Source organism: Elephas maximus, chromosome 1 (assembly GCF_024166365.1).
Source record: "Elephas maximus indicus isolate mEleMax1 chromosome 1, mEleMax1 primary haplotype, whole genome shotgun sequence".
Lineage (NCBI taxonomy): Eukaryota > Metazoa > Chordata > Mammalia > Proboscidea > Elephantidae > Elephas > Elephas maximus.
Window position 1 is genome coordinate 26724963 of NC_064819.1, and position 22322 is coordinate 26747284.

At 40.3% G+C, this 22322-nt stretch overlaps 1 protein-coding gene across 14 annotated transcripts in view; it reads right to left on the reverse strand.

Moving 5' to 3' along the window:
• The window catches only part of LPP (LIM domain containing preferred translocation partner in lipoma), a 778646-nt gene that overhangs the window by 582410 nt on the left and 173914 nt on the right, over positions 1 to 22322 (reverse strand). For 11 of the 14 annotated variants that reach the window (XM_049854166.1, XM_049903764.1, XM_049852891.1 and 8 more), the window contains one exon: positions 3099 to 3160. The exons of 2 other annotated variants lie outside the window; for them this stretch is intronic. The gene's annotated coding sequence lies outside the window, so the exon portion shown is untranslated. Of the gene's footprint in view, positions 1 to 3098; positions 3161 to 9455; positions 9496 to 22322 lie in introns of all 14 variants that reach the window. One more of the 14 variants, XM_049852497.1, reaches the window with a different exon arrangement.

Sequence of the window (22322 nt, forward strand, 5' to 3'; positions counted from 1 at the left end):
ATACCGTTTCAGATTCCGTGAAGGGCAGCTTTAAATAGATTTGGTTTGGAAATGGGACCAGGAGCACACCACAGTTAGTGGATCATCACGGAAAGTAGAGAAAAACAGTGATTACACTCGTTAATTGGGTACCTGTTGACACGTCTACTGTCAAGTCTAATTATTTACTTAAACGGTTATTCTTTCTTCATTACTGCCACTGATACCAATTATTACCAAAACACTCTTTTAAAATTCTACAGCATGCCCCAGAGTATTTACTTTGCCACCAAGGTTACAGATGTTTCTATGCTTTTCTACCTAATAGCCCCCACCTACAAAAGCTAGGAATGAGATACACAGATAAATAAACAGAAGACAGCAAAACGTAAACAGACAGATGGGCAGAGAAGGCAGATAAAACTGTTCTTTTTCAAGAGCAAGTTTTTGTACCCTTTCAAGGTTTGCTTAAACTCCTCTCTGCGATCCCTAGGTAGTGCAAATGATTAATGCACTCAACTGTTAACTGAAAGGTTGGAGGTTCAAGTTCACCCAGAGATGCCTGAAAGGAAGGCCTGGTGATCTACTTCCAAAAAATTAGCCACTGAAAACCCTATGGAACACAGTTCTACCCTGATACACATGGAATGCCATGAGTCAGAATTTACTCCACAGCAATTGATAATGGTTTTTTCTGTAGTTCCAAGATGAATTGCGGTGTGAGGGGGCACGGTGACCCACTTTTTAAAGCTCATTCTATTAATATTTTACAATTGGCATTTCGTGGAGAGTTGGCGTGATAACTTCCATTTTTAAATGCATTAGATCTCTGCCTCACAGAATTATCAAAAGATACTGTGTGCACGTTTATAATACATTCTTTTCTGATATACCCCCATTCCTCACTTACTATCTCATTATCTGACATTTCGCATTTACAACAATAGTAAAAAAGTCTACTATCCAACTATTTTGCATATTAATGACATATATCTGGCAGTAACAGATGCTGAGGTGTGAGCAAGAGTAGTGCTGGCTATGATGGTTAAGGTTATGTGTCAGCTTCGCTGGGCCATGATCCTCAGTGGTTTCGTAGTTATGTGATAATGTAATCTGGCAGTTGTGTAATGATGTAATCATCTTCCATTTTGTGATCTGATGTGGTCATCCTCCATTTGGGCATAATGCTGATTTTTGCATAACAATCTGGTCTTTGGAACCTAAGTGTATTGATAAGTGAGCAGAAGGTACATTTATCCATGAAAATAATACATTAGAAGGAAGTTTTTACAGGGGAGGGGTATATACTGGACAGGAACCAAAAGAGGGATGGGAATTCTTTCTGTATTTTTTGGGTACTGCTTTTTTATATAACCCTCTTTAGATTTTATGAGAATAAAATCTAAATAAATCAAGTGGCTGCTACGCCTGACATAATTGTAGGCGAGTTTTCCAGTCCATAGGTTGGCCACAATAGTTGCAGATGATGTGCTTTTATTTCCTGTATATGGTGCATATTACCTTTGAAAAGCATACTAACCTAACACCGTAACTTCCATTGAATTCCAAATTGCTAGCTTCTACAACTATGGGGAAGTACCAACAAACTTCTATGCTTTCAATGGTCTGTGTAACGGAAGTTATGTTTGTGGCTCAAGATAATGAAAATAACATGTCAAAGGGATGAACAAAAAATTCAGCAGAATATTTACAGTATTTGAAATGCTGATATCAAATCTTTCCACTCTTTACAGACCCTGCAGTTGGAAACTTATTGATTACTTCCCCTTCTTTTGGCTAAGATTTCTAAAGGATTCCATAGAAAATAGCAGAGCTCACTGGGAGATACAGCTATCAGCTGGTTGCCTGCAGAAGAAAGCTCACCATTTTGCAAATTTTAAAAGTAAACATGCTTCCATTTAAAAAAAAAAAAAAAAAAAAAAGTTACTGGTTTCCCTTTTCTTGGAAATTTCAGGACAATTTTATTTTTCCGCCAAAGGAGTATTACCTTCGCACTGGTCCTCCCCAAGAGTGGTGTACAGATGCTACGGATCCTGGGTTTCAAAAGGCTCTAGTTCATTTTCTTTGTTGTTTGATTTTTTGTTGTAGCCTCAGATTATGTCCGTTTGAGATGATCTGTCGGGCAGCTAAGAGACCCAATCAGTAAAGTTTGGCCCCTTCGGAATCAGGTAACACTGGCAGCAGAGTGAAGTAAAACATTTACTTGATCAAGGACTGGGAAGGCATGGTGGAAAGCCCTCCTGCCATGTACTAGCTGAGGATACAATGAGATAATGGATAGGAACATCCTAGTACACAGCACATCATGGACACTTAGCAACTACTTGCTGAACTGGAATCTTCTTTGTTACCCAGATTTGTGTCCTTTTGCAATCAAACCTTAAGGGCAGGAATTGAAAGGGAAAATTAAACCAAGAAGACATAAAATGAAGCAGATCACCATCTTGGACATTTTTCAGATTCTGTTGTCCATGAACTACTTTTGTATTTCTCCAGTTAGGAGTAAAATCAACCTTTTGAACATTGTTGGATAAAACATTGTCATGGATTGAATTGTGTCCCCTCAAAATGTGTGTCAACTTGGCTAGGCTATGATTCTCAGTATTGTGTGATTGCCTACCATTTTGTCATCTGATGTGATTTTCATATGTGTTATAAAGCCTACCTCTATGATGTTAATGAGGCAGGATTAGAGGCAGTTGTGTTAATGAGGCAGGACTCAATCTACAAGATTAGGTTGTGTCTTCAGTCAATCTCTTTGGAGATATAAAAGAAAGAAGTGAGCAGAAGGACTGGGGGACCACCTATCACCAAGAAAGTAGTGCCAGGAGCACTTTGGACCCAGAGGCCTTGCACTGAGAAGCTCCTAGACTAGCGGAAGATCAATGACAAGGACCTTCCTCCAGAGCAAACAGAAAGAGAAAGCCTTTCCTGGGAGCTGGTGCCCTGAATTCGGATTCTAGCCTCCCAGACTGTGAGAGAATAAATTTCTGTTTGCTAAAGCCATCCACTTGTGGTATTTCTGTTACGGCAGCACTAGATAACTACGACAAATGTCTATCAGCATTGCATAAAGATAAAGAGGCTGATCCTGTTACCTCAGAAAGCTAGCTCCTGGGGTCCTCAGCAGACAGAATTCAGCAAACTTCAGTGTTAGGGTCTGTAAATGAAAACAGCTAAGAGTTACTTTTGGGTATTAAGCTCGTATTTATTCATTAATAATCGTAACTTCTAATATCTACATAGCAGTTTGTTTTTCCAAAACATTTTCATATTGATTCATTATCTCATTTCAGCCACAAAACGACTCTGTGAAGAAGAAGGGTAGGGATTATTCCAGTCACTTCGTAGCTGAGGAAACTGAACAGAGGAAAAGTAAACTAACACAGATCAAGCTTCTAATATGGCCACCATTTTACATATAACCTCTCATGTTTAACTTCAGAAACACCATAAGAAATAGCTGTTGTTGTCCTTATTTTAGAGATGTGGAAACTGAAGCTTAAGAAACATAAGCTACTTGCCCAAGTCTACATAGCTACCACAGTATGTGGCAAAGCGTGAGCTTGGACCCAAGGGTTCTGCCTCCTGGCCAAGTGTCTTTCCTTCATACTTCAGTCTCCCGTTGCTTCTTAGGCTGAGAAAATGCAAGGACTAACAACCTGTTGAGTTGATAAAGTAGGCTTGATAGAACCAAAAACCAAATCCGTTGCCATCAAGTCAATTCCAACTCATAGTAACCCTATAGGACAGAGTAAAACTGTTCCACAGGGTTTCCAAGGAGCGGGTGGTGGATTCCAACTGCTAACTTTTGGGTTAGCAGCCATAACTCTTAACCACTGAGAGCCACCAGGGCTCCAGGCTTGGCAGAGGAGGGAATAATAAAGTAAAAGCAGCTATATGATTAATATGGGGAAACAGGGAAAGCAAACAGGATTTAGAGCTATTTGACCCTTTCTCCCTTTTACCAAGTGGCTCTAGGCAAGTTACTAAAACTCTCTGTCAATTTCCTGGATGTATATGAAGATGATAATAGCTACTTTATAGCCAAAGCTCTTCTAAATAAAAATTTTTTGGAAGATTTTCTTCCATTATTCCATTTCTATAGATATGGATAGCAGTAATACAGGAAGCAATAACATCTCTTCCTTAGGTGATCAAAGGATGATATTATAAGGACATGAGAGAAGGGAATGCCTCTGAGTCAGGTATTTCCTTGATTCATGTTCCCAGTTTTAAAACAGTGCATATTTACCTATGTCAGTTTCATACGGCCTCACCTAAAAACAAACAACACAAAGAACTCCTGCTCTGAAAGGCAAGGCCACAAAATTAAAAAAAACAAGTGTCCACTCAATCCCCAAAAGGCAAAAGAGACAATGTTTTAGGTGAAAGACCTGCTGATAAACGAGGGTCATTTTAAAGTGTGTGCCTGTATCATGACTTAGATTCAGACATGTAACTGCCAAACTGACTGAAAGAACTTTGGGAAATAACAGTAAAAATATTCAGCTTTCATACTAGATTCAAATCAGATTAAGACAAGACCATGGTTGATAAAGGTACTCTGAAAGAAATACTTCCCATCTGCCACCAAAATCAAAATATTAATAATCTTCTAACACTATAAATTATGGTTTGCAAAATAGTATATTACCACCATATCTCAAATCATCCCCTCTCTAACTCAAATGAGACCTTATTACCTCACTTTTACCAACAAAAAAACCAAACTTCAAAGACCACATGGGTAATATAAAGCAGATCAAAACTTAAATCCTGGTATCTCGACACCAAAACCAGTAAGCATCCTTCTAATAATGCAATGCAGCCTCCCATAATTAAGCACACTATTTTGTGGGGGTAAATTAAAAGCTTCAGGAAAGAGAAAATGGGTATGGAGTATGGAAAAATCAATTGTCAAAGTACCAAAGTACACTGAGTATTCTGAGTTCTGCTTCACTGGCAAGTGAAAAGACAGAGAGAAGACCTCACATCTGTGGTCTAGCCAGAAGGTAACAGACTACTGACACAGAAGGAGGGCTCGATGCAGAGTTACCATGAATACTTTCTCACCTCTCCTCAGTGATGTTTTAGAGATGCAAGACCCTTAGGCTAACCGTCAAAGCATAAGCCACAGAAACACCAAGAGTCTGTACTACTGAGTTTTGGTGATGGGCCCTTCATCAATAAGTCTCATGCTGAGCAACAGAACAGTTCAGGCCGTGTAGCTGAGAAGTTCACCAGCTCCTCTCCACCAAGTTCAGACGTCACAGGTACTCAGTAACTCCTGGTCTTTCATAATACAACCTGGTTCTCCACTAAACCCATAAAGTCAATTGACAAATCCCAATCTAGCCTCTTGGTAATGAAACCAGTCATCTTTGGCTGCCTCTTATGTATTTTATGACTTTGTCATAACACCTTTGTCAAACTGCCTATCCATTCCCAAGAAAAAATGTTCTCACTTCCTGTAATGGAATGAAATATGTCACCCAGAAAAATGTACTGTAAATCCTAACCTTGATGCCTGTGGTTATAATTCCATTCAGGAATGGGTTTTCTTTTTTATGTTAATGAGGCAGGATTGGTATAAGGAACACCTTGAGTCAATCTCTTAGAAGAAATAAAAGGAGTAGATTAGGCAAGCAGAGATGGGGGGAAGAGAGATGCAAAGCCACAGGAAGATTGCCCAGAAGCAGAAACTCAGAAGAGTCAAGGACCTTCCTCCAGAGCCCACAGGGAGAGAAAGCCTTCCCCTAGAGCCGGCACCTTGAATTCGGACTTCTAGACTCCTAAACTGTGAAGAAATAAATTTGTTTGTTAAAGCCATCCACTCATGATATTTCTGTTATAGCAGCACTAGATAACTAAGACACCTGCAAAAGTAATTTCAATCAAAAATAAACAAACCTGAATAAACAACCCCTAGCTCGTAAAACTTCAAACTATCAATTAAAATCTATGCCAAAGTTAGACTCATCAAACTTAGCTGGGACTGCTACAAGGTAGGTTACTGATCATTTCTATGTACTTTGGATAAAACAAGAGACAACAATGAAGCCAAGAAAGGAAAAAGAGTGGCAAGAAGTAAGAAAAAAGGAGAGGAGGAATGTAGGGATACAAGAAAATGGCGCATAGAAAGATCTATTTCAACAGGTTTTATATTCTTTAAATCTTCCATCACACCGAGGGCAATGTTTAAACATAAGCATGAAAAGATGTTCCTAACATTATGGACGAGAATGCCAAATTGATTATTTTGTAAATCTGATAGTATAAATGAGCATTATGACCTTGTCTTGTAAATACTTGCACTAAGCCAATATATTCGTAACTCTGTAGCCCTGTGGCCCCAGATGTTCTGAATCTGAAGCACTATCTTGTAAATCACACTGGAGTAAGGACCCAGGCAAAACCCTGGTGGCAAAGTGGTTAAGAGCTACTGGTGCTAACCAAAAGGTCAGTTGTTTGAATCCACCAGCCACTTCTTGGAAACCACATGGGGCAGTTCTACCCTGTCCTATAGGGTCACTATGAGTCAGAATCAACTTGACAGCAATGGGTTTTTGGGAAGGACCCGGGTTCTAGTCTTAGCACTACAATTCCCAAATCGTTTTAATTATATGTTATAGAAAACATACATTTTCCTTTTTCTCTGTTCACAGACCTTGGCCATGGTTATACCTAAACTACCATGAAAAGGCCAAGATTAGTTCTGTCTGAATTTTGTGTATTTTGGTATGCTTATGTGGTAGTGACGGTGGTGAGAGAATAATTTGTAGTAAGATTGGGTAAAATGATATAATGTAATAATTCAGAACGTGATTACTAGGAACTTTGTCCCCAGAAGGAATTGACGTGTTAGGTTGGGCCAAAGGCAACAGAAGCCAAACATGAAATACCCTCCACACCCAGCCCCAAGTTCCTTAGCAAGAGTATATTTAAATGTACTCTCTTACCTGCCACCCTAAGACAATTATCAAGAACACACACATTTCAGAGAATGACTCGGTCGTCTCATTAAAGTAATGTTTGCCAGTATTTAATTGCTTCCCTTCTTGACTTTAATTTCCTCACCTGTCAGCATCTATCAGCAGCACCGAGATCTTCTGACATCTTGGCTAATTGTGTTGAAATTAATCAGAATTTTTAAAAGTATACTGCTTTGGCCTACAGGTAATGCTCAACTTCTGAATGCGGTGTTCATAAAGGATCTATCAACGGAACTTATAATCTGGAAATTAAATGAGAGGTTCGGGAAATCCTAAACTGAAATATAAGCAGCTTACAAATCTCAAGCACTGGACCTTAAAAGATGAGTATTTAAAAAAAAAAAAAAATCAGTTAAGTGCTCACTGAAGATGTAGCGCTTGCCGGCCAGCAAGCCCTCTGAGGCAGGGCTTCTAACCTGCTAGTTTCCCTTGGAACTCTTGCAGAGAATTTGCGTGTCTAACAAGTTCCCAGGTGACGCTAATGCTGCTGGTTAGGCACCAATTCTGAGACCACTGGTAGAGCCAGACCCTTTGCCTTCAACTCCATTCCAACTCATAGTAACCCTATGGGACAGAGTAAAACTGCTCCATAGGGTTTCCAAGGAGCAGCTGGTGGATTCAAACTGCCAACCATTTGGTTAGCAGCCTGAGCTCTTAACCACTGTGCCACCTGGGATCCACTAGTAAAGCAGTGGTTCTCAAATGTACTGTACACAAGAATCACCTGGGGGTCTTGTTAAACTGTAGATTCTGATTCAGTATAATGGGGTGAAAATGAAAATTCTCAGCAGGGGTTCGAACCTGAATAAACCGGTTTGAAGCCCTGCTTTGAGATAAACAGAAGGGAGTAAAACAAAGTTACCTCAGAAATTTTGAGGAAAGAGGTAAGAATTAATTAAACTGAACTCAGCTTAAGTTATGATAGCTCAAAATCTGGTCATTCAAAAAGTACACTTCATATTTACGAATGTGAAAGGCTGTATGTTTTGGGCTTTCACAAACATTAGTGATCTTACTCTTCACCACAACCCGTAAAACCAAAACCAAACCCGCTGCCATCAAGACAATTCCGACTCACAGTGACCCTATAAACCAAAAAAAAACCCAACCCCAGTGCTGTCGAGTCGATTCCAACTCATAGCGACCCTATATAGGACAGAGTAAAACTGCCCCACAGGGTTTCCAAGGAGTGGCTGGTGGATTCAAACAGCTGACCTTTTGGTTAGCAGCCGAGCTCTTAACCACTGTGCCACAACCCAGTGAGGTATACTTTGTTATTATTAGTAATGGCAGCAATGTTTCCATTTGACAAGAGACAGAGCTGAGGTGCAGAGTAAAGGGGCTCTCCCACACACTTAGTTATGGGCAGGCCCTGTCTTGCGAGCTAAATAAAATCAGACAACACAGCAGGATCATTCTGGAATAAAAGGGAAAATATTCCTTGCAAATCCTCCATACATAATTATTCAGTGCTAATTCTTGTGCTAATATCCAACAGTCACAGTGCTTAAGACATTCACCTAGCAGTTCTACAGGAAGTAAATGACAGATACAGAAATACTTGGTAATGTGTCCTATGATTATGAGATTATTTTTATGTGTTTACGCTGCTATTCTTACTTGAGATGATACAAGCAGCAGATCCATGTAATAATTAGATCCTTTAAAAGCAAGACTATAATATCAACACACCTATCTTTCAGATACTCTGCTGATTCCGGGTACCAAAACTGAACAGACGAACGGAAAATGCTGCATGCCTGCAATTGGGGTAGGAGGATCACCCACGAGACCGCAGGGTTTTTTCACAAAAATAGCCTATCACCAAGTATAACCCAAACCACAGTCTGGGTCTATTAGACTCTCAGCCCCTACACAACCTTTAAGTGTCTCCCCTACTGTCAAGGTTCTCCTGACTCAGAAAGGTTGGGTAAAACAGTCTTTCTCAAGGCTACCCGAATACCTGGTTTCAAATCTAGATGGCTATAATTACCATATCATTTTATAGATTTTCGTTGATGTATGCCTTGGAAAGAGACACCCGTCTAATTGAGTTTCTTGAATCCTGACTCATTCCAGCACCTACTCCTTTGTAGGTACTCAAGAAAATGTTTACTGAATGAATGAATGAATGAATGAATGAACCAAGGGGTCTACGTCGCCCCTGGTTCATTCATTCATTCATCGTGCCTAGCACAATGCACATCCTACAGGAAGTGCTAAGTAAATGTTTGTTGCACTGAAATTAATTGCACATTTAATAAAAAAGATACTGCCCAACTGAATGATCTGAAAAGCTAAGTGACTGAGTAAGGGGTTCACTGAGGAGTTAAGTAATCCGTAATGATCCAAAATGTCATCATTAATCCATTAGAGGGGCAATGACATGTTTTTCACAGGACAAATAACAAAGGCTGAAACACATGAGTAGAAATGTAGGCAAGAGCTGAAAATACTCACCTAGAGGAAGAAATATGTGTCAAGACAACGATGTTAAGTTCTAAATACAAAATAAAAGGGAAAATAAATTTAGAGATGTTGGGGATTTTAACAGAATTATAGATGTGAAGAAAATCCAGAGAAGGAGGAGTGGAGGTAAAGAAGGAGGGAGACAGAGAGAGAATGAGAGACAGAGAGGATGGGAGAGACTCTTGAAGTAATGAATTCTAAAAACCAAGTCCATGTGTGTTAAAAAATAAATTAAAAAAAAAAAAGAGTCATCAGACAGAGACAAAAGCGTTAATTAATCAAGCTGTAAATGATATTTATTGAAAATACCATGTTTCGGGAACTGAACTAAGCATTTTACACACTTTAATCTTTAAAATATTCTTAAAACACACTTTAATCTTTAAAATATTCTTAAAACACACTTTAATCTTTAAAATATTCTTGCATCTCAACTGATCTTGGAATGATTAAGTTCTAGTACTGGAACACATGCCCAGGCTTTAAGATCTGCAAATTTGCACTGGTCCCAGTATAACCAAAAAACCATTGGTCATTGAATCAGCTCCAATTCATGGTGACCCCATGCACGTAAGCATAGAACTGTGCTCCACAGGGTTTTCAATGGCTCATTTTTCAGAAGTAGATCACCAGGCCTCTCTTTCAAGACACATCTAGATGGACTTGAACCACCAATCTTTTGATTAGCAGCCAAGTACAGGGACTCTGGTCCCAGTATACTAACAGAGAAAAAGGCATAAGGTTGAAAGAGACCCTTAGCATTGGATGGCATGATTGAAATCTTTTTTTTTTTTAATGTGGAAACATAAAGAATATGAGTATCCAAACTGTTTTAAGTCTTGGGATAGCAGAACTTAGTCATAGCAAGGAGGGGGATGAGGAAATTAAAGCTATCTTTGAGTTTCTGATGACATGTCACTATACTTTTCTGAAATGTCTAAGTGTTAGGGTTGAAACTACGGAAAATCCAGTTTGAGAGCAATGCAAAGGAGAACTTTAAAAATGAAGGTGTCCAGCAGTACTGCAAACTGCCTTACAAAAAGCTGAAAGTGTTCAAAATTCCAATGCTGTTGAGTCAATTCCGCCTCAAGCAACCCTACAGGACCGAGGAGAATCGCCCATAGGGTTTCCAAGGCTATAATCTTCACGGAGGAGGGAAGTGTTTAAGAGCTTGGCTGCTAACCAAAAGGCCAGTAATTGGAATCCACTAGCCACTCCAACCCTATGGGGCAGTTCTACTCTGTCCTATAGAGTCGCTATCAGTCAGAATGGACTCGACAGCACGGGGTTTGAGTTTTGGTTAATCTTTTTGAAAGCAGACTGCCACATCTTTCTCCTTTGGAGTGGCTGGTGGGTTTGAACCACCAATCTTTCGGTTAACAGGCAAGTGCTTAACCACTGTGTCATCAGGGCTTCTTGGAAGTGTTCAAGTAGTGGTTAAATGGCCTTCGGTCTAGGAAGGCATGGATGGTATCTTTGCCATGTAATAGAGTCTGCATCAAAAGATGGTCCACGGCAGTTCAGTGTTACAAAGATTTAGTAGCCCAATACTGGACGATAACAACCGCTCATATCCCTAGACAGAATGACTCCCTGAAGAGAAGCCGCTGGGTAAAACAATATTCATTTAACACATCCATGGAGCTCCCATGACGTACAGAGCATAAAACAGCTCCTTTCCTCAGGAGATCAGACAAGAAGGCAGAAAAACACAAATTTTAAGAAATTAAATCAGAACTACTGTTAAGCAATTTGTAAGCTTAATAAATTGTTAGAAAAGACTATAACCAGAGGCCTAAGGGGAAAAAAAGACTAAATGGTTTGTAGAAACCCTGCTGGCATAGTGATTAAGAGCTCATTTGCTATCTAAGAAGTCAGCAGTTTGAACCCACCAGCCACTCCTTGGAAACCCTATGGGGCAGTTTTACCCTGTCCCATAGGGTCGCTATGAGTTGGAATCGACTCGACGGCAATGGGTTGGGTTTTAAATGGTTTGCGATTAACAGTGAGGACTGAAATTCTCAGTCTTGTGGAAAGAAAAGGAAGTCATCAAAGTCCTAGGGATGGGAAAGAAACTCACAGGGGTGACCAAAGGTTAAATCAGATCACACTTTGGGGTAACCAAGCAAGACATGCTAAATAAGCAAAGTTTATCTCAAAAAAAATTCAGAGGTGGAAGGAACGCAACAGAATGTTTAATGAAGAATCGGAAAAAATGAGATCCTACAAAAGAACATCAATTTTTTTGAAGATGAGAGAACAATACATCAGAGAGGCTATAACTCTGCTTTCAGAGTTTCCCAAATTTAGTCACATATTTTCACACACTGCCTCTCCCTCAACCCTCCTTCCTCAAAAAAGGCAACTCTGAAACAGAAGAGGGGTATTACAGAGAAAATGTAATGGCTGGGTCCAATTCCATTGCCTTTCTCAGCATTCTTCATTACTGTTTCATGGCCTGGCCAATTTTTATGGAAGAAAGCAGATCACATAAAATATTACCATGACCAAAAAGCAAAATTAAGAGTAATTTTATTGGGAAACCTTCCACAAAAATAGTAACAACAACTTTAATAGAAAATTTGGGGGAAGGAAGGTAATAGAAAAGATGGTTGTACAATTTCCTTTCTGTGACTTTTCACTAATTTTATCAAAGTGAAAAAGAAAGTGGCTTCTTCAAGCCAAACTCACTGATTCTTCCTTCTCCACAAAGCTGGAATTTTGTCTTACCCAGAAAATGGTCAACCAGTCAATGCTTCTTGACCTTTCCTCTCAGTCTTGTCAAAGCCAAAGCACATAATGTTTAAAGAGGCTCCCTAGCAGCAGTGGTTGCTATTGAAAAGCAGAAGAGAGTTGTGAGTGGATGGAGTAAAGAGACAATAGGAAAATACGCAAGAGGTTTTGACACTCAAAAACTATGGAAACCTTCCTAAATTAGCCAAATAATGGTATGTATTTGCCATCACCATCTTTCAGAAGGAAGTTCAGAAACATCTACCTTGAAACACCTGAAACCAAAACAGGAAGTGAAAAGAAAGAACGATTTCGCCAACAACTGAGTTTTTATCCCAGCTCTGCCACTAACTAGGGGCGCCATCTTGGGCAGGTCTCTTCCCACTCTCCTCTCTTGTAAAATGAAAGGATTGAACTACATCAGTGGTTCTCAATGCACAGTGGTCCACAGACACTTAGGGGAACCCCTGGGCCCTTTCAGAGCATCTGCAAGTTCAAAACTACTTTCATAATAATAAAAATGTTATTAGCCTTTTTTGCTCTATGGATATTTACACTGATGGAGCAAAAGCAATGATGGGTAAAACTGCTGAAGTCCTAATATGTGGCACCAAGTAGTCCTGACAGTCATTGAATTTTTCACTCCAGGCACCCACAGTAAAAGGTGGAAAAGCCAGTTTCACTGAAGATTGTCTTTCATGCATTAAAAACTATTAATTTTATTAAATATCAAGCCTTGAGTACACATCTTTTTAATACTCTGCATGAAAAATGGGAAGTATGCACAAGGCACTTCTGCTGAATACTGAAGTTGTCTTAAAATGTTGTTGTTAGCTGTCACCAAGTTGACTCCAGCTCATGGCGACACCATGTACCACAGAACAAGACGTTGCCCGTTCCTGCCTCATCTTTACGGTTGTTGGGATGTTGAGTCCCCTAGGTTGAAAACCCACTGCCATCGAGTCGATTCCAACTCATAGCGACCCTATAGAACAGAGTAGAACTGCCCCATAGAGCTTCCAATGGCGACCTGTACTGTGTACTTGACACTTTCCTAATACTTACAAACTTTTTTTGATGAAACTGCTGGTGATATTAACATGATTTCATGATATCATAGTATTAAATATGACAAGGTTTGGAAGATCTGCATAACTCAGTGGACCAATAAGATGTTACAAAATCATAGGTGGGTAAAAGAATCATTCAAAAACCATAGGATTTTAACATAACAAAGGATGAAAAGTTCATTGATATGATTGATTTCAGATTCCATATTATAACTAACCTTTAATAAACAACCACTTGTCAAGTTTTGGTGTAGTATCAGTGAAAAAAATCTACAATCATCTCCTTTTTTCCTTCCTTTTCTAACTACCTGTGTGAGGCTAGATTGTTTTCATATGCTTCAGTCAAAACAACCCATCGCAACAAATTGAACACAGAAATGAGAATCCAGTTGCCAGTTTTCCCAGTAATTTTTTTTTGGGGGGGGGGGGGTTGGAAAATGTACTTATCTGTCATAAAAGTATCTTTTATTAAAAATATCCCTTATTTCTCAATTTTGATTTCTAATAAAATAAACATTGATAGATATAACCCATATATATATAAAGGGTCATTATATTGAAGCGTGTAAAGGGGTCCTGCCACAAAGAGTTTGCGCTCATCTAACCTAAAGGTTGGCGGTTGAACCTACACAGCAGTACTGCAGAAGGTAAGCCTTGCAATCTGCTTCTGTAAAGATTACAGCCAAGAAAACCCTATGGAGCAGTTCTACTCTGTAACTCACGGGATCACCATGAGTTGGAATCAATTGTTCATTCTTCTAGCAGTCCGTGGTATATTCAGTACTCTTCACCAGCACCATAATTCAAAGACATCAATTTTTCTTCAGTCTTCCTTATTCATGGTCCAGCTTTCACAAGTCAACACATATTCATTGTATGCCTATTACAGAGTAGGCATTAGTTAACATAGTACCTGAATCAGAACCCAGACTGCACTGCTAGTCAGGTATACTCCTGGTGAAGATTCATAATCTCTTAAACCTCAGGTTTTTTCACGTAAAATGAAAATGACAATAAGACTCACTTCATAAGATTACTGTGAACATCCTATTAAAGTATCCATTAAAGAGCTTACCTATGCAGTGCCTTGCACACAATAAGGAGTTCTCATGGTGCACAGTGGTTAAGTGCTTGGCTGCTAACCAAAAGGCTGGCTGTGTGAACCCACCAGCCGCTCCTCGGCAGAAAGATGTGGCAGTCTGCTTCCGTAAAGATTACAGCCTTGGAAACCCCATGGGGCAGTTCTACTCTGTCCTAAAGGGTCTCTAGGAATTGGAATTGGCACACATTAGTAAGCACTCAGTATATCTTAGCAGTTGCTATTATAACCAAGATGTCTCTTACCAAAACAGATTATTTTCCACATAAAAGAAGAAAATAAAGACATTCTAACCATATATTATCAGTGGCTCAAACTCCATCCCACCTGCCAACTCCACGGAAGTAGAAGGAAATGTATACAGGAGTACTAGTTTCTCACCTCAAAAGCAGAAGACTGTCTTTGGCCAGAAATAAAATTGGGGTTGCAATCATGGCCAAGCCGCCACCCTAAGTTCCTAAACAGTTTGTGATCAAATGAGCAAGCACTTCATACTCAATATCATTCTCAGCTCTGCGTTGACGGATCAGAGGATGACAATGGAGTTAGTGTTCAAACCAAGTTCCTGATTAGACAAGACAGAAGATACTCACGTTTCCTTTGCTTAGGCAAAAAGTCATGCCCATTTCTCTATGTCTTCGCTTCATTCCAAATCCAAAAGGAATGAGGTTGGGAAAAAAATAAGGATGTTTGTCAACCCAAGGTCAGACCAAAAGAAAAAAGGATGCCCTCATATTGCTAAGAATAGATTATAAATGAGAAAGAGACAGAGAGGGAAGGAGGAGCCTCTTGATAAAGCCCTTTAAACTGAAAACATAATCGGAGAAACAGCCATATGCACTTACCGACAAATCATTATAAATCTATAAAGGAATTAATCATCGCACTAGTTATATCTGTGAGACCCAAATTCATTTTTAAGAAAAAAAAAAAAAAAAAAACACGATGCCATCTTTTTTTTTTTCACTTTATTTTAACAACTCTTCAGTACAAGCACTTCAAGTGTCACTAGCTTACCAGCCTGGTAAGACTTTAAGTGCTGATTTAAAAGAATGATGTAAGCTATGCCTCCGGAATAATGTATAGAAACGATCATGCCCCCTTTAACAGCACTTGGATCTTTAATCAGGAAATTCAATTTTAGCTGCAAAACTATGTTTTGGCAAAAGTGCAATTGAACTCAGTGTACTTGTCACGTTTCTAAATATACTCCAGTCACCATGACGACAAGTGAGACTGATGGATCTGCTTAAAAGAGTACGGTATATTTAATTGTCAGCATTTTAAACTGACTCAGAAAAATGCTGTGTGATAGGTCTACTCTCCATGGTGACTGCCAGCTGAGCCCACAATAAAAGGTTCACATACGCACACTGACAACGTGTGCATAAAGAACGTAAAAGTCAGAAGGGCCCTGTATTTCCAATCACACCAAAAGCCAAACTTCAAGCTTTAGAAAGGATTTTTTCTCATTAAGGTGCTGCTCAAGAACCCTTCTTCCAGAATCATCAAATGAACCGCACCAGGGCCAACAAAGCACGTTCTAAGTCAGATTCCAACACCGGCTTCCCTGTCTTCCACTAACGAGGCAGGTTATTTTATCCTGGGATGGATCTGGAATACAACATGAGAGAGACCCTTAGTTCTTTCTTTCCATATGGGTCTGTTCCCAAGTGACAATCCTCTGGGATCCATTTCTTTCCTTAAACAAACATTTCCCAAGCAATCTCTACAGCAACAGAAAGACAAGGTCCCTACCTTCAAGGAGCTGACATCCTAAAGCAGGGGGAGGAACATCATGCAAATAAAAACATCTATTAAAGAGAATGAAATAATCCATCAACAAGCTTACTACATGGAGTGCCCAGGGTACAGGAAGCACTCAGCAAGTCTCAGCCATTTTTATTATATCTAAGATACCTCTTGCCAAAACAGACTGTTTGCAACATAAAGAAATCAAAGACACAAACCACGCTTTCAGAGAACGGCGTTATGTAGAATATAAAACAAGACGAGGGGAGGGAGATGTTATTTTAGCTAGCAGACCAGGGAAGATATCTCTGAGGAGATGACATTTGAAAGATGACTCCAAGCCAGGCTCTCAGAGAATCAGGGTAGGTCAGATGGAACACTCAGCCTCTATATGGGGCATAAACTTCCCGAGTGAAGTGGTGAGGGGTGGAAGATGAAAGGAGGATATGGCCCCGGCTCACAGGGCCTTGAAGGCCACATAAGGTCTTTGGAGCAGGAGAGTGACATGATCTAAGTAACATGTGGTGTGAAGAAGGGCCACAAGAGGCAATCATAAAAGTATGGACACTATTTAAAAGACGCTATTGACACAGTCAAGGTAAGAGATGGTGGCTAGGGCTGAGGCGGACACAAAAGAGGTGGTGAAATATTCCGGAGGCAAAACACACACATACCATACACAGACCATACACACATGTACACTGGGCAAGAGTGGTAACAAGATAATTTGGATGTAGGTCCTGCAGCATGTTAGGAAACATGACCATGATTCAACAGGTCTCGGTGGGGCGTGTGATGCTGCATTCCTGACAAGCTCCCCCATGATGCTTCTGCTCCGTAAACTAGACTTTGAGAATCAAGGCTCCATAAGAGTCTAGAGGCAGGAACACCAGTGGCTCAGAGGTATGAGAGTTTGACTTAGGGTAATAAGTGGGATAGAGAAAAGGGCAAATCCAAGAAATGTGGCAAAAAACAAAACCCAAGGCTTGATGACAAATGAGCTATGGGTGGAAATACAAAAGACGATGGTGGGATTGATTCCAGCGTTTCCTTAATAACATTGTTCACTATATAGATAGAACCTAATCGTTTCTATCCAACTAGTGCAAAGCATTTTCACAACTAATATTTCACATAGCCATAGTAGATGACTATGTGATAGGGCCAGGTGAGAATGATTGTTGTTACAGATAATAACAATGACAACAATACCAACCATTTTTTAAAAGCTTATTCTTGGCCAGGAGCCCTGGTGGCTCACTGGTTAAGAGCTACAGCTGCTAAGCAAAAGATGAGCAGTTTGAATCTACCAACCACTCCTTGGAAACCTTATGGGGCAGTTCTACTCTGTCCAATATGCCTGGCACAGAATAAGTCTGTTGCCATCCAGTCAATTCTGACTCATAGCAACCTGGTGGTATAGTGGTTAAGTGCTAAGGCACTGGGTTTTGTTTTGTTTTTTTAGCGACCCTGTGGGCTGGTGGATTCCAACTGCTGATCTTTTGCTTAGTAGCTAAGCTCTTAACCACTGTGCCACCAGGGCTCCATTATGATATGCACTACCCGTAATTCTGACAACAACCCTATTCCTATTGCAGAGATGACAAAAGTGACACTCAAAGACATTAATCATGTGGCTTGCCAACAGTCACTCCTGCTTCGGCCAGATTCAAACCCAGGAGCTGATGCTAAAATCCGTAACCTTCAACTCCAATCTGCCTAAGTTAAATCTGTGGTTAGTTGTTAGTTGCCGTCAAGAAAGCTCGACTCCTGGCAACTATACATATAGCAGAATGAAATGTTGCTCAGTCTGTACCATCTTCACATCTTTGTGACTGCTGGTATGTTTGAACCGACTGTGGCAGCTATAGTGCCAATCCATCTCACTGAGGGTTTCCCTCGTTTTTGCTGACCCTCTACTTTACCAAACATGATGTCCTTTTCTAGCGATTGCTCTTTCCTGATAACGTGTCCAAAGTGAGCAAGCGGAAGTCTTCTCATCCTCACTTCTAAGGAGTGTTCTGGTTCTATTTCTTCCAGGATTGATTGCTGAAGCAGGAAGCATCAAAAGAAGATGGAAGGAATACACCGTTAAATCTGTAGGAGAATTGGATGCCCATTGCTGGCATTCATCTCCAAAGTCAGGGTTCCCGTCTAATCTGACTAAGGTTCCAGGCTATGAGACACAGGTGGCACAACTGGATACACAGGCTATAGTGGCATAGGAGGAAGTAAGATACCCAAAAGTCAGGTGGGCCATCCACAGCAGAACCATGACTCATTTCATCCCCTTCTAAAACAAACACGGCTGAGGTGTCTCAAGGGCCATTCCCTGTGTCTGTGCTCAGACTCACGTCTCTGGGCTCTTGCTCCAACACTTTCTCATGGCCCCACTCTTATCCTCTCAACTTTATGCTGCTTTTCCTTTATAACATTTTCTGTCCAGAGAGTAATGATGTGTTTTGCACAAGGATGCAAGAAACGAAGTCCTCATTTGTGAAGATACATGGGGAATGGTAGTGGATGTTGACAAGGCATTGGAAGATGCAAAAAATGAGCTTGTACATTTCTCCAGCCCAGGAAGCGGTAAGAAATGAGCCACACGATCTTCCGTCCGGTCACTCACACTGTGTTTTTCCAAGAGGATTCACAGTTGTGGCTCCACAGACCTGACAAAGGGACCATCTTCAGGATGACGAAAGGATGTTTTTACACCTACTCTTTTATTTTTTCATTTGTTCCTTCTCGAGTAATAACTTTTAATTGTGCTATGAGGGCAATACAGAGGTGAGTCCACCAGAAAGCCAGCACAAACCCATCAAGTGCTTTTAGTCCAAGTTTTTTAGAAACAATTGCCTACCACATTTCCCATACTCTTTTGCTCACAGCTAGAATTAAAGTGGATAATACCACACGATCACATCCAGGCACTCCTCCTCTACGTCCAAAGTGAAGGCAAGAGTTGGCTATCGGTCTGTCACCAACAAACTCACCAGATGCATATGAGAATATGTATTCCCTTCGTGTTTATGTAGACTAAGTATTGGGTCCTGAGATAGGCACTCTACATTCATCAGTGTCTTAGTCATCTAGAGCTTCTATAACAGAAATACCACAAGTGGATGGCTTTAACAAAGAGAAATTTATTCTTTCACAGTTTAAGAGGCTAGAAGTCCAAATTCAGGGCGTCAGCTCCAGGGGAAGGCATTCTCTCTCTGTCAGCTCTGGGGAAAGGTCCTTGTCATCAATCTTCCCCTGGTCTAGGAGCGCCTCAGTGCAGGGACCCTGGGTCCAAAGGACACAGGCTCCTGGCTCTTCTTGCTAAGTGGTAATGACGTCCCCTGTCTCTCTGCTTGCTTCTCTCTTTTATATCTCAAAATAGACTGACTTAAGACACAAGGAAAACTTGTAGATTGAGTCCTGCCTGATTAACATAACTGCCTCTAATCCTGCCTCATTGACATCATAGAGGTAGGATTTACAACACATAGGAAAATCACATCAGATGACAAAATGGTGGACAATCTTACAATACTGGGAATCATGGCCTAACCAAGTTGACCCACATTTTGCGAGACATAATTCGATCCATAACAATGAGCATATGACAACTCTGTGAAGCAGATATTGTCTGAGTTGGACATATAAACTAATGCTTAGAGAAAAATTACTTGTCTAGAGTTGTGTAACTAGAAAACAGTAGAGACAGGAAGTAAACACAGATCTTCTGACTCCAAGACCAGTAGTTTATCCACCCACTACAATTGTTCCTTATGGTTCCAAGAGAACTTGCAATCTTCCATTCTGTTCTGGAGAGCCAATGCTTCAAATAGGACCTAGAAATAAGGCTGAGTACAACCAAAAGGCCTCTTTCAAGATGGTGAGTGACATAGCCATTCAAAGACTAGATGTAAGGGTCATCTCTGACAAAAAGCAACATGTTCTTGACTACAGTCAGTTTCACAGGTTAGCATCTGCACCATGGCTAACATGGCATCATGGGGGCCTTGGAATTTCCCAGCACAGAGCTATGATCAGACAACAATATAAATAACACAAAATAAACCCAGTGCCTTTGAGTCGATTCCGACTCATAGCGACCCTACAGGACAGAGTAGAACTGCCCCATAGAGTTTCCAAGGAGCGCCTGGCGGATTCGAACTGCCGACCCTTTAGTTAGCAGGCATAGCACTTAACCACTACACCACCAGGGTTTCCAACACAAAATAGCACACAATAAATAATATAAATAACACACAAAAATACAAAATCACACACCAAGTCCTCTCCCTCACCCAGCACCAGGGCATTTACTGAAGAAGACTCAAGACACATAGAGGAAGACCGGAGCCTGTCCACCGTATGCAATGAAAAGCATGGCTGTTGAAGCTTTTCCCTTTAAGGCCAATATTACTAGAACTCGCTCTTTCTTTATTGTTGTTAGTTGCCATCTAAGTGATTCCGACTCACGGTGACCCCGTGTGTGCAGAGTAGAACTGCTCCGTGGGGTTTTCAAAGCTGTGACGTTTCGGAAGCAGATCACCAGGCCTGTCTTTCAAGGCACCTCTGGACAGATGGGTTTAAACCACCAACCTACAGGCTAGAAGCTTGGTGCTTAGCCATTTGTGCCACCCACAGTATGACACATCCTGCACAGTATAAGTAGATGTTAGAAAGGATCAAACAGGAAAAAAACTAATCATCATCACCCAGTCCCAGGCCCTTAGATGAAATATCAGAACACAGATGAGGGTTAATAATGTGTGAACAGCAGAGGGGTGGTGAGATTACACATTTTGAAAAGATTCCTAACCACAAACCATGCTGATGGGGACACCTGGTGAGAATAATAATTAAATCAAGAAGTAAATAAACACTTGGATCGAAGTTCTTTACTTTCGGTGGCTGTCTCAAGAAAACGGGTCGACTTATAAGGGTGGATATTTTTCTCCTCCAACCATAAATACAGGGTAGCTTCATAAAGTTCTCTTTTTTAAGTTCTTTTGCTCTTCAGTAAATGCCAGACAACCATCTCCTATGCCCTACTAAGTGTGTGTGTTTTTTGTAGGGGGAAAGGATGGTAGAAAGCAAGGGAAAAAAAAAAAAAAAGACAATCTCTATTTTCAAAAAGCTCAATGCCTACTACCTAAGGCCAAGCACAAAATGTTGTGATTTTTTTTTTGAAGTCAGCAAGTTATGTTCTCGATTATGAAAATACCAAATGTCAGATTCTTCTCCAGTCCAAGCAAGGTTGTAAAATGAGCCAATTCTTCTGAATCAGACTTTTTTTTTTTTTAATGAAAAATATGACTGTTGAAGTTTTTCCCTTTAAGGCCAATATTATTATAACTCAGAGAACACAAGGTCAATTTACCATGCTCTATAGTCTTCCCAGGTTCTAACTCATCACTATCTAAGAGAAATATATGAGCCAGATATATAATTTTGAATTTTCGAGTAGCCACGAATTTTTTTAAAAAAAGTAAAAAGAAACAAGAAAAATTAGTTTTAATAATAAAAATCTTTTGACCAATTTATCCAAAATATTTTCCTTTCATCATGTAGCATTAGTTTTCAAGTGTAGACAGCGCAGTTCCAACCTTCCTTCCACCCTCAACTTCCGGTAAGTCAACAAAGCAAAACACTTCCTGGAGACAGAGACAAGTTTAACAATAGATACCAAGATAACTCCCACAGGTAGACACCAACCAAAAAACCAAACTGACTGTTGTGGAATTGATTCTGATTCATGGCAACCCCAAGTGTTACGGGGTAGAACTGCATCACAGGGTCTTTTGTTTTTTTTAGTTGTAATCTTTACGGAAGCAGATCGCCAAACATTTCTTCTGTGGCGCAACTGGGTGGGTTTGAACTGCCAATCATTCAGTCAGCAGCCAAGCACAAACCATTCATGCCACCCAGGGACTTTCAGGCAGACACAACCCTCCTAATATTGAAAAGTGTTTCTCTCAACCCTACATCTTTTGGAATTTCAGGACCAGGAGATTCCAAGCACTACAATGACAAATGGCTCCATCCCATTTGTGAGGATGAGGTAAGCCAAACAGGACCAAGGATTAAGACCAATAAAATGGTAGCTTGGCCACTCTGAACCACTGGGATACCCTTTTACTAAAACCATCACAAACAAGACCTGAGATTCTTCCCTCACACTTCTTGTGGCTTGAAATAAGGTTCCTTTTC